The sequence below is a fragment of the Macrobrachium nipponense genome, chromosome 17, assembly GCF_015104395.2.
Source record: "Macrobrachium nipponense isolate FS-2020 chromosome 17, ASM1510439v2, whole genome shotgun sequence".
NCBI lineage: Eukaryota > Metazoa > Arthropoda > Malacostraca > Decapoda > Palaemonidae > Macrobrachium > Macrobrachium nipponense.
The window spans coordinates 34,856,947-34,870,434 of NC_087210.1; positions in this window are offsets into that span (position 1 = coordinate 34,856,947).

Below are 13,488 nucleotides of genomic sequence, written 5' to 3' on the forward strand. Positions count from 1 at the left end.
AGAAAAATTAAAGAAAAAAAAAATATATATATATATATAAAGGCGGACACAAAGCAAAAAATAGCGAAACGAGAACTCACCGGTACAGAAGTATAGATAAGACTGAATTATTTTTTATTTTTGACTAAAGGGGAGAGACAAATACAAAGGCGAGAAGGTAGAAAGGGCGAATAGGTCTATTAAGTAATGTTCAGTTGTACAGCAGTTGAATGGTTGTTGAGGGTTGGTGACAATTGTTTAATGAAGAGGGACTCGAGAATGGGTAATGACCGGTTATCTATTGCTTGGGATAAGATTTTAAAATCATTGTACTGAATGTTATGTTTGTACATTTTATTGCATGGTTGCGTATTGCAGAAAATTCTTTCTTAGATAAAGTTATTCCTGTTCGGTGACTGACACCCCGATGGCAGTCGATGCGAACCTTCAACAGCCGACTCGAATTACCGACATAGGTTCCCAAATTACATTTGGACAAGTAAACAAATATACCGTTGAAGATCGCATCAACTGCGGTAGGGTGTCCTTGAACTTGAAAAGACTTCTGATTTTTAAGGGGTTTTTGAAGATAAAATTAAATTTAACATATGGGTACATATTGCTGAGTACGACGGTGAGCTCTCGCTTTACAAGTTTATATGTTGAACAAAAAGGCAAGGATATATACAGTTCTTTTTTAGGTACATTAAAAGTTGGGTGCTTTCGGTTTAACAATGTCATTTAAAAATTCTCTCAAGATTTTCTCAAATAGGTGGGATGGATAGCAATTTCTGTTAAAATAGTTTGCAAGAAAACTACTTCCTCATGGAATTTGACCCAGTTGCATGACACATTATAAGCTCTACACAATAATGTCTTGCATGCATTAAGTTTAAAAACCAACGGACAAAAACGCTAAAGAAATTTGTTCCTAAACCAGTAAAAGTCTTCTTTCTAAAAACACCAGTTAGAAATTTTATCATTACATCGTGAAATTGTTATATCTAAAAATGGCAGTCGTATTCGATTCTATGTCCATAGTAAAATTAATGTTTCGGATGAAATGAGTTAATGAAATTAAGGAACAAATGTGCATGATCTTTCTATCTTTTAAAAAGTACAAACGTATCGTCTACGTATCTATAAAAAATGGGTTTTAAAAGATGAAGGACACTGGTCAAGAAATAGTTTTTCCAAGTGACACCTAAAAATATTGGCAAATGCGTGGGACCTAAAGGAGAGCCCATTGCCATGCCATCAGTTTGTTTGTAAATTTTCCCGTTAAAAATGAAATAGTTATCCATCACAGCCAGTTCCAAAAGTTTCCTAAAAGAGTCAGTATCAAAACCTTGAAAAACTATCTTCAGTAGGAAATAAAGCACTATTATTATATCTATTGGTTTCGTTGAGAGGACATTGGTGAACAGTGAGGATACATCGTAACTAACCATAAAAATGACCAGGGTGTTGCTGTAAAATCTCGGGAATAAATTGGAGGAATTCAGTAATGTATTTTGGCATTGCTTGTTAAAACGTTTGAGTAGGGGACTAGAAATTTGGCTAAGGCAAAATTTGGGTGAGTTATAGGCAGCTAATATTGGACGTAAAGGAACATTTTCTTTATGGATTTTAGGTAACCCATACAAGGAACTGAAAGAAGAGCCAGTACTATAAAGAGACCGATATGTCTGATCATTCAAAACATTATTGTCAAAAAGTTGTTTAAGGCTGCGATTAATCTTGTCCTCGGTCTTGAATATTAGACTAAATTCTGGAGGTCCAACCTCCCTAAATTTTGTAGTGTCGGAAAGGACATTGTTCATCTTGTTGATATATGCATCCCTATCCAGTAGGACAATGCCTTTACCCTTATCGGGGGGTGGGGGACATACAATAATGTCTTCTCTCTGGGACAGCGACTTGAGAATTTGAAAGTCATTACTTTTTAAAAAATGGAAACCATGAAGGAGCCCTATATGATTATAAGATTTATGAGCAACACCCTGAATGAACTGACGAGCCTTCTCTAAGTTGGTGTGGGAAGGTAGTTGGCGAATGGTATCGAAAAATATTTCAAAGGGCAAAAAGAATTTTGAAAAATTGGTCTAAAATTGGGAAGGCAAAAGTCCAAGCCAAAGGAAAGAAGGAACTCTTCCTTTTCTGAGAGGGAGTAACTAGAGAAATTGAAAACAACATCCTTTGGTGCTATAAATTTCGGTTGCTTAAGTCCCAATTTTAGAAGCTTACGCTTATGAACAGATTCAGTGTCAGTTATAAAAGTACTTACATTTTTTGTTTAATAAACTTTTCATTAATAACCTATCAAGTAAGGTCAGAGAATTGAAAAAAATTTTTAGACAACAGGGATACAGTGGACTGTAGTCTTCTAATAGCTCCGGTCTTAAAAAGCAATCTCCATATTCAAAAGAGTTCGGTGGAAGTTCTATAAAAGTCAGTGTTGTATAAAGAGGATCTGTAGAGCTTGAATTTGACAAAATTTGGTGTGATATTACTCATTTTAAACAGTAAAGTAGGAAATCATGGTCAAGTTCGGCTTTTTTGAGTTTCTTCGTCGAGGATTCCAGACGGCGATAAAGTTTGATTGTGGATCCATTGTACTTTTGTCGAAGATAATGAATGGCATTGTCGCTTCTAGAAAGTCGGATCTTTAATAAAAAAGAGTATGGCCAGCAGAAACTCAGCATTTTTTCGTTAAAACTTTATTTTCATCGAACGCCTACGTCATTTTATGGTTAGTTACGATCGTATCCTCACTGTTCACGCAATGTACCTCTCAACGAAACCATAGATATAATAATTAGTGCTTTATTCCCTACTGAAGATAGTGTTTTTGAAGGTTTTGATACTGACTCTTTTTAGGAAACTTTTGGAACTGGCTGTGATGGATAACTATTCATTTTTAACGGGAAAATTTACAAAACAAACTGATGGCATGGCAATGGGCTCTCCTTTAGGTCCCACAGTTTTTTTCTTTTTTGCCAATATTTATGTGTCACTTGGAAAAACTATTTCTTGAACCAGTGTCCCCTTCATCTTTTAAACCCATTTTTTTATAAAAGATACGTAGACGATACGTTGTACTTTTTAAAGATAAAGATCATGCACATTTGTTCCTTAATTTCATTAACTCATTTCATCCGAACATTAATTTTACTATGGACATAGAATCGAATAACGAACTGCCATTTTTAGATATAACAATTTCACGATGTAATGATAAATTTCTAACTGGTGTTTTTAGAAAGAAGACTTTTACTGGTTTAGGACAAATTTCTTTAGCTTTTGTCCGTTGGTTTTTCCGGTTTGGTTTTTTTAAACTTAATGCATGCAAGACATTATTGTGTAGAGCTTATAATGTGTCATGCAACTGGGTCAAATTCCATGAGGAAAGTATTTTCTTGCAAAACTATTTTAAACAGAAATTGCTATCCATCCCACCTATTTGAGAAAATCTTGAGAGAACTAAAAAAATGACATTGTTAAACCGAAAGCACCCCACATTTTAATGTACCTAAAAAGAACTGTATATATCCTTGCCTTTTTGTTCAACATATAAACTTGTAAAGCGAGAGCTCACCGTCGTACTCAGCAATATGTACCCATATGTTAAATTTAATTTTATCTTCAAAAACCCCTTAAAAATCAGAAGTCTTTCAAGTTCAAGGACACCCTACCGCAGTTGATGCGATCTTCAACGGCGGTATATTTGTTTACTGTCCCAAATGTAATTGGGAACCTATGTCGGTAATTCGTCGGCTGTTGAAGGTTCGCATCGACTGCCATCGGGGTGTCAGTCACCGAACAGGAATAACTTTATCTAAGAAAGAATTTTCTGCAATACGCAACCATGCAATAAAATGTAAACATAACATTCAGTACAATGATTTTAAAATCTTATCCCAAGCAATAGATAAACCGGTCATTACCCATTCTCGAGTCCCTCTTCATTAAACAATTGTCACCAACCCTCAACAACCATTCAACTGCTGTACAACTGAACATTACTTAATAGACCATTCGCCCTTTCTACCTTCTCGCCTTTGTATTTGTCTCTCCCCTTTAGTCAAAATAAAAAATAATTCAGTCTTATCTATACTTCTGTACCGGTGAGTTTCTCGTTTCGCTATTTTTTTGCTTGTGTCCGCCTTTATTATATATATTATATATTTTTTCTTTAATTTTTCTCCTTTTGTAATCATAAACAGAAATTTTTGCCTGTTACGATTCAATGTTTTTCTCCTGTTTTTAGTAATAACGTAATTCTTAGTTGTTCACGTGTGGTTTGTGTTTTTTAAGTGTTTTGCTTGTTATTTATTTGAAGTGTCATTTTACTTAGTAGCTTTGCTTTTTACTGTCGATCTCTTATTCAATTAGTTACCGTCATACTTTTATATAAAATTCGAATTTCACTGATATATTGTTAATTAATCTATATATATATATTTTTTTTTTTAAATAGCATAATTTATTACTGTGCCCCATTTTAGTCTGATTTAATGTATAGAATTTTAATTCCTTGCCCTAGTGGAAGATGGGATTTGTATCCCGAAACGTAGGCGTTCGATGAAAATAAAGTTTTAACGAAAAAATACTGAAGTTTTCGCTGGCCATACTCTTTTTATTAAAGATCCGACTTTCTAGAAGCGACAATGCCAATTCAATTATCTTCGACAAAAGTACAATGGATCCACAATCAAACTTTATCGCCGTCTGGAATCCTCGACCGAAGAAACTCAAAAAAGCCGAACTGTGACCATGATTGCCTACTTTACTGTAAAATGAGTAATATCACACCAAATTTTGTCAAATTCAAGCTCTACAGATCCTCTTTATTATAACATGACTTTTATAGAACTTCCACCGAAACTCTTTTGAATATGGAGATTGCTTTTAAGACCGGAGCTATTAGAAGACTACAGTCCACTGTATCCCTGTTGTCTAAAAATTTTTTCAATTCTCTGACCTTACTTGATAGGTTATTAATGAAAAGTTTATTAAACAAAAATGTAAGTACTTTTATAACTGACACTGAATCTGTTCATAAGCGTAAGCTTCTAAAATTGGGACTTAAGCAACCGAAATTTATAGCACCAAAGGATGTTGTTTTCAATTTCTCTAGTTACTCCCTCTCAGAAAAGGAAGAGTTCCTTCTTTCCTTTGGCTTGGACTTTGTTGCCTTCCCAATTTTTAGACCAAATTTTTCAAAATTCTTTTTGCCCTTTGGAAATATTTTTCGATACCATTCGCCAACTACCTATCCCCACACCAACTTAGAGAAGGCTCGTCAGTTCATTCAGGGTGTTGCTCATAAATCTTATAAATCATATAGGGCTCCTTCATGGTTTCCATTTTTTTAAAATGTAATGACTTTCAAATTCTCAAGTCGCTGTCCCAGAAGAGAAGACATTATTGTATGTCCCCCCGATAAGGTAAAGGCATTGTCCTACTGGATAGGGATGCATATATCAACAAGATGAACAATGTCCTTTCCGAACACTACAAAATTTAGGGAGGTTTGGACCTCCAGAATTTAGTCTAATATTCAAGACCGAGGACAAGATTAATCGCAGCCTTAAACAACTTTTTGACAATAATGTTTTGAATGATCAGAACATATCGGTCTCTTTATAGTACTGGCTCTTCTTTCAGTTCCTTGTATGGGTTACCTAAAATCCATAAAGAAAAATGTTCCTTTACGTCCAAATATTAGCTGCCTATAACTCACCAAATTTTGCCTTAGCCAAATTTCTAGTCCCCCTACTCAACGGTTTAACAAGCAATGAACATACATTACTGAATTCCTCCCAATTATTCCCGAGATTTACAGCAACACCCTGGTCATTTTATGGTTAGTTACGATGTATCCTCACTGTCACCAATGTACCTCTCAAACGAACCATAGATATAATAATTAGTGCTTTATCCCATACTGAAGATAGTGTTTTTGAAGGTTTTGATACTGACTCTTTTAGGAAACTTTTTGGAACTGGCTGTGATGGATAACTATTTCATTTTTAACGGGAAAATTTACAAACAAACTGATGGCATGGCAATGGGCTCTCCTTTAGGTCCCACATTTGCCAATATTTTTATTGTGTCACTTGGAAAAACTATTTCTTGACCAGTTGTCCTTCATCTTTTAAACCCACTTTTTTATAAAAAAAAAGATACGTAGACGATACGTGTGTACTTTTTAAAGATAAAGATCATGCACATTTGTTCCTTAATTTCATTAACTCATTTCATCCGAACATTAATTTTACTATGGACATAGAATCGAATAACGAACTGCCATTTTAGATATAACAATTTCACGATGTAATGATAAATTTCTAATGGTGTTTTTAGAAAGAAGACTTTTACTGGTTTAGGAACAAATTTCTTTAGCTTTTTGTCCGTTGGTTTTTAAACTTAATGCATGCAAGACATTATTGTGTAGAGCTTATATGTGTCATGCAACTGGGTCAAATTCCATGAGGAAGTAGTTCTTCTTGCAAAACTATTTTAACAGAAATTGCTATCCATCCCACCTATTTGAGAAAATCTTGAGAGAATTTTTAAATGACATTGTTAAACCGAAAGCACCCACTTTTAATGTACCTAAAAAAAGAACTGTATATATCCTTGCCTTTTTGTTCAAACATATAAACTTGTAAAGCGAGAGCTCACCGTCGGTACTCAGCAATATGTACCCATATGTTAAACTTTTAATTTATCTTCAAAAACCCCTTAAAAATCAGAAGTCTTTTCAAGTTCAAGGACACCCTACCGCAGTTGATGCGATCTTCAACGGTATATTTGTTTACTTGTCCCAAATGTAATTTGGGAACCTATGTCGGTAATTCGAGTCGGCTGTTGAAGGTTCGCATCGACTGCCATCGGGGTGTCAGTCACCGAACAGGAATAACTTTATCTAAGAAAGAATTTTCTGCAATACGCAACCATGCAATAAAATGTAAACATAAACATTTCAGTACAATGATTTTAAAATCTTATCCCAAGCAATAGATAACCGGTCATTACCCATTCTCGAGTCCCTCTTCATTAAACAATTGTCACCAACCCTCAACAACCATTCAACTGCTGTACAACTGAACATTACTTAATAGACCATTCGCCCTTCTACCTTCTCGCCTTTGTATTTGTCTCTCCCCTTTTAGTCAAAAATAAAAAATAATTTCAGTCTTATCTATACTTCTGTACCGGTGAGTTCTCGTTTCGCTATTTTTTGCTTTGTGTCCGCCTTTATATATATATATATATTTTTTTTTCTTTAATTTTTCTCCTTTTGTAATCATAAACAGAAATTTTTTGCCTGTTACGATTCAATGTTTTTCTCCTGTTTTTAGTAATAACGTAATTTTCTTAGTTGTTCACGTGTGGTTGTGTAATTTTTTTAAGTGTTTTGCTTGTTTATTTATTTTGAAGTGTCATTGTACTTAGTAGCTTTGCTTTTACTGTCGATCTCTTATTCAATTAGTTACCGTCATACTTTTATATAAAATTCGAATTTCACTGATATATTAATTAATTAATATATATATATATGATATTTTTTTTAAATAGCATAATTTATTACTGTGCCATTTTTAGTCTGATTTATGTATAGAATTTTAATTTTTTCCTTGTTTTTAGCCCTGAGATGGGATTTGTATCCCGAAACGTAGGCGTTCGATGATAAATAGTTTAACGAAAAATGCTGAAGTTTCTGCTGGCCATACTCTTTTTATTAAAGATCCGACTTTCTAGAAGCGACAATGCCATTTCATTATCTTCGACCAAAAGTACAATGGATCCACAATCAAACTTTATCGCCGTTCTGGAATCCTCGACGAAGAAACTCAAAAAAGCCGAACTTGACCATGATTTCCTACTTTACTGTAAGATGAGTAATATCACACCAAATTTTGTCAAATTCAAGCTCTACAGATCCTCTTTATATAACACTGACTTTTATAGAACTTCCACCGAAACTCTTTTGAATATGGAGATTGCTTTAAGACCGGAGCTATTAGAAGACTACAGTCCACTGTATCCCTGTTGTCTAAAATTTTTTTCAATTCTCTGACCTTACTTGAGGTAGGTTATAATGAAAAGTTTATTAAACAAAATGTAAGTACTTTTATAACTGACACTGAATCTGTTCATAAGCGTAAGCTTCTAAAATTGGGACTTAAGCAACCGAAATTTATAGCACCAAAGGATGTTGTTTTCAATTTCTCTAGTTACTCCCTCTCAGAAAAGGAAGAGTTCCTTCTTTCCTTTGGCTTGGACTTTTGCCTTCCCAATTTTAGACCAAATTTTTCAAAATTCTTTTTGCCCTTTGAAATATTTTTCGATACCATTCGCCAAACTACCTTCCCACACACCAACTTAGAGAAGGCTCGTCAGTTCATTCAGGGTGTTTGCTCATAAATCTTTATAAATCATATAGGGCTCCTTCATGGTTTCCATTTTTTAAAATGTAATGACTTTCAAATTCTCAAGTCGCTGTCCCAGAGAGAAGACATTATTGTATGTCCCCCCGATAAGGGTAAAGGCATTGTCCTACTGGATAGGGATGCATATATCAACAAGATGAACAATGTCCTTTCCGACACTACAAAATTTAGGGGAGGGGTTGGACCTCCAGAATTTAGTCTAATATTCAAGACCGAGGGACAAGATTAATCGCAGCCTTAAACAACTTTTGACAATAATGTTTTGAATGATCAGACATATCGGTCTCTTTATAGTACTGGCTCTTCTTCAGTTCCTTGTATGGGTTACCTAAAATCCATAAAGAAAATGTTCCTTTACGTCCAATATTAGCTGCCTATAACTCACCAAATTTTGCCTTAGCCAAATTTCTAGCCCCCTCCCCCTACTCAACGGTTTAACAAGCAATGAACATACATTACTGAATTCCTCCCAATTTATTCCCGAGATTTTACAGCAACACCCTGGTCATTTTATGGTTAGTTACGATGTATCCTCACTGTTCACCAATGTACCTCTCAACGAAACCATAGATATAATAATTAGTGCTTATTCCCTACTGAAGATAGTGTTTTTGAAGGTTTTGATACTGACTCTTTTAGGAAACTTTTGGAACTGGCTGTGATGGATAACTATTTCATTTTTAACGGGAAAATTTACAAACAAACTGATGGCATGGCAATGGGCTTCTCCTTTAGGTACCCCACATTGCCAATATTTTTATGTGTCACTTGGAAAAACTATTTCTTGACCAGTGTCCTTCATCTTTTAAACCCATTTTTTATAGATACGTAGACGATACGTTTGTACTTTTTAAAGATAAAGATCATGCACATTTGTTCCTTAATTTCATTAACTCATTTCATCCGAACAATTAATTTTTACTATGGACATAGAATCGAATAACGAACTGCCATTTTTAGATATAACAATTTCACGATGTAATGATAAATTTCTAACTGGTGTTTTTAGAAAGAAGACTTTTACTGGTTTAGGAACAAATTTCTTTATGCTTTTGTCCGTTGGTTTTTTAAACTTAATGCATGCAAGACATTATTGTGTAGAGCTTATAATGTGTCATGCAACTGGGTCAAATTCCATGAGGAAGTAGTTTTCTTGCAAAACTATTTTAACAGAAATTGCTATCCATCCCACCTATTTGAGAAAATCTTGAGAGAATTTTTAAATGACATTGTTAAACCGAAAGCACCCACTTTTAATGTACCTAAAAAAAGAACTGTATATATCCTTGCCTTTTTGTCAACATATAAACTTGTAAAGCGAGAGCTCACCGTCGTACTCAGCAATATGTACCATATGTTAAATTTAATTTTATCTTCAAAAACCCCTTAAAAATCAGAAGTCTTTTCAGTTCAAGGACACCCTACCGCAGTTGATGCGATCTTCAACGGTATATTTGTTTACTTGTCCCAAATGTAGTTTGGGAACTATGTCGGTAATTCGAGTCGGCTGTTGAAGGTTCGCATCGACTGCCATCGGGGTGTCAGTCACCGAACAGGAATAACTTTATCTAAGAAAGAATTTTCTGCAATACGCAACCATGCAATAAAATGTAAACATAACATTCAGTACAATGATTTTAAAATCTTATCCCAAGCAATAGATAACCGGTCATTACCATTCTCGAGTCCCTCTCATTAAAACAATTGTCACCAACCCTCAACAACCATTCAACTGCTGTACACTGAACTTACTTAATAGACCATTCGCCCTTTCTACCTTCTCGCCTTTGTATTTGTCTCTCCCCTTTAGTCAAAAATAAAAAAATAATTCAGTCTTATCTATACTTCTGTACCGGTGAGTTCTCGTTTCGCTATTTTTTGCTTTGTGTCCGCCTTTATATATATATATATATTCTTTAATTTTCTCCTTTTGTAATCATAAACAGAAATTTTTTGCCTGTTACGATTCAATGTTTTTCTCCTGTTTTTAGTAATAACGTAATTTTCTTAGTTGTTCACGTGTGGTTTGTGTTTTTTTAAGTGTTTTGCTTGTTTATTTATTTTGAAGTGTCATTGTACTTAGTAGCTTTGCTTTTTACTGTCGATCTCTTATTCAATTAGTTACCGTCATACTTTTATATAAAATTCGAATTTCACTGATATATTGTTAATTAATCTATATATATATATATATATAAATAGCATAATTTTATTACTGTGCCCCGCATTTTAGTCTGATTTAATGTATAGAATTTTAATTTTTTCCTTGTTTTTAGCCCTGAAGATGGGATTTGTATCCCGAAACGTAGGCGTTCGAGAAAATGAAAATAAAGTTTTAACGAAAAAAAAAAAAAAATGCTGAAGTTTCTGCTGGCCATACTCTTTTTATTAAAGATCCGACTTTCTACGACAATGCATTCTTATATATATATATATATATATATATATATATATATATATATATATATATATACATATATATATATATATATATATATATATATATATATAGCCTACTATATATATCTAATATATATATATTATATATATCTATATATATATATATATATATATATGATATATATATATATATATATATATATAGATATATATATATATATATATATATATATTATATATATTCTATATATATATAATATATATATATAATATATATATATCTATATATATAGATATCCCTATATCTATAATCTATATCTCTATATATCTAGGATATATAATATATATATAATATATTATATAATATATATATATATATTATATATCTAGATATATCTCTCCGATATAATATATCTATAGTATATAATATATATATATATATAATCTAGATATATATATATATCTATTATAATATATATATATATATATATATATATATATATATATATATATATATATATATATAATATATATAATATATATCTCGTATATATAATATATATCTATATAATATATATATATATATATATATATATATATATATATCTATAATATATATATATGTTAATATATCTCTTTGACTAAACTGTCTCGGGACAGCAAGTAATGCTCGTTAGATGAATCTAGAAGGCTAATCGAAGGGCCGAGGCCAGATACTATAGCAAAAGGAAAAGAACTTGAAAATTCTAGGCTGTTTAGTCTGTAATGCACAGTATATAGTTTAATGTGACCTAGTTATAATCTGACAGAATACCTTTGCAGTGCCCAAACAATTTTCAGAGCAGTGCCAATACACTTTTTGGTCCTATTATGTATTACAAATGCCACAGTACAAATTTACAAGAAAAGACGTCATGTAAGAAATTTGGTAGTATGACACTACTAGAGCTAGCTGGCACTCTATTAACATAAGTAATAATCATCATCTGAAAACGTGAGGAGGACTGTCAGAAATGGTACGAGGGTCACATAAATACCCTTTACAGCAGAGTTATAATGGTATTTAACTAAAAGTTTAGCCTCGCGAAAATAATATACTCGCCCAATATTTGTTTTCGGGAATCTGAAAAAAAAAAAGAATCCTCCTGTTGTCTTCCCATTTGAGCAGTCTCTTTACAATCTTTAACACTCAAGATAAATCAGTATAACCCATTCGTATCTTGTGCCTGCCAATGCTGTTAGCTTTTGCCAACACGTGTTCACTTGAATTCAAGCCTTGCCAAATCCGCACTCTGGTGACATTATACTTGATAGATAAATATTAAGGGTATTATATTTGAATGATGCCCTTAATTGCAAAAACGATGACGGTTTCGCATACTGTCTTGTTGAATAATTGACATTAAACTTTACACACGCTTGTCTAATCATTCTAATGTTTGTGCTTTGCTGAATATGAATATAAGAAAGCTTCTCATTCTCTTAATCAGTCTTTGAATGTTGTTTACAAAGATAACATATCCCGCACTGCAAGAATCACTAGACGGGTAATGTGGGATGCTGTTGCAAAAAAGGGTAAATGGTTAAAATGATGTCATTAAAAAATGTGATATTTTGTCCTTAGAATAGGAAGTGTCCTTCAAAGTACTTGAACGACATCGACATTAGAGTCGAGTGATGAATTTCCCATGGTGACTAATCCATCCAAGTTTCACGACAAACAATGAGTGAGAATGTGAAAGAGCGCGTCTTCGTGGATGATTTCGTGGTATGTTGAATGGATTATTTCGTTTTGTCTTATTCCGAACGCAAGTATAGAGTAGCAAAGTTTTCCGATTTTGACGTTTAGCAATTTGGCATAAAAACAGCTAGGTGTGTTGTCGGGGTAAATTAACTGACTAATTAGATTAAAGATAAATAATGAATTTGACTAACAATGAACACTTACTAAATATACGGAAAATGCAGTTCTTAGGGCTTGGTATGTGAGTATGAAAAAAAAAAAAAAAAAAAAAAAAAAAAAAACACACACACAAAAACTGAAACTCAACTTTGCTTCATTGCCATCTCAAGTTGGTTCTCGTCCAAAAGGTTCCACTGAGCTTAATGGTGAGAACATCACAACTTTGAAATTGTTACGAGCTGCCCAATAACAAGACTTGAAATTGTTTCTTTCTAAAATGACCTGAGGAGTTAAATGAGTGCTCAATCCTTATCAGGTTAGTTTCAAACCCCATTCACTTGAGGTTCCTCTACCTCTCATCAAAGACTGTTATAGACCTAATACGGCATCAATTAAAGTCCTAAGAGAAGGGATTTTCAAATTTACTGGCAAGTTTGACGCATAGTAATTGAAAATCGGGACGTTGGGGGGAGAATGATTTGATAGAGCTTTTAGTTTTATAGATTGACAGAGCATTGATACATATTTTTTGTGTATGGTGTTTTTACGTTGCATGGAACCAGTGGTTATTCAGCAACGGGACCAAAGGCTTTACGTGACTTCCGAACCACGTCGAGTGAAATTCTATCACCAGAAATACACGTCTCTCACTCATCAATGGAATGGCCAAGAATAGAACCGGCGACCAATGAGGTAGGATGCCAACACCATACCAACCACGCCACTGAGGCACTTTTAACTGAT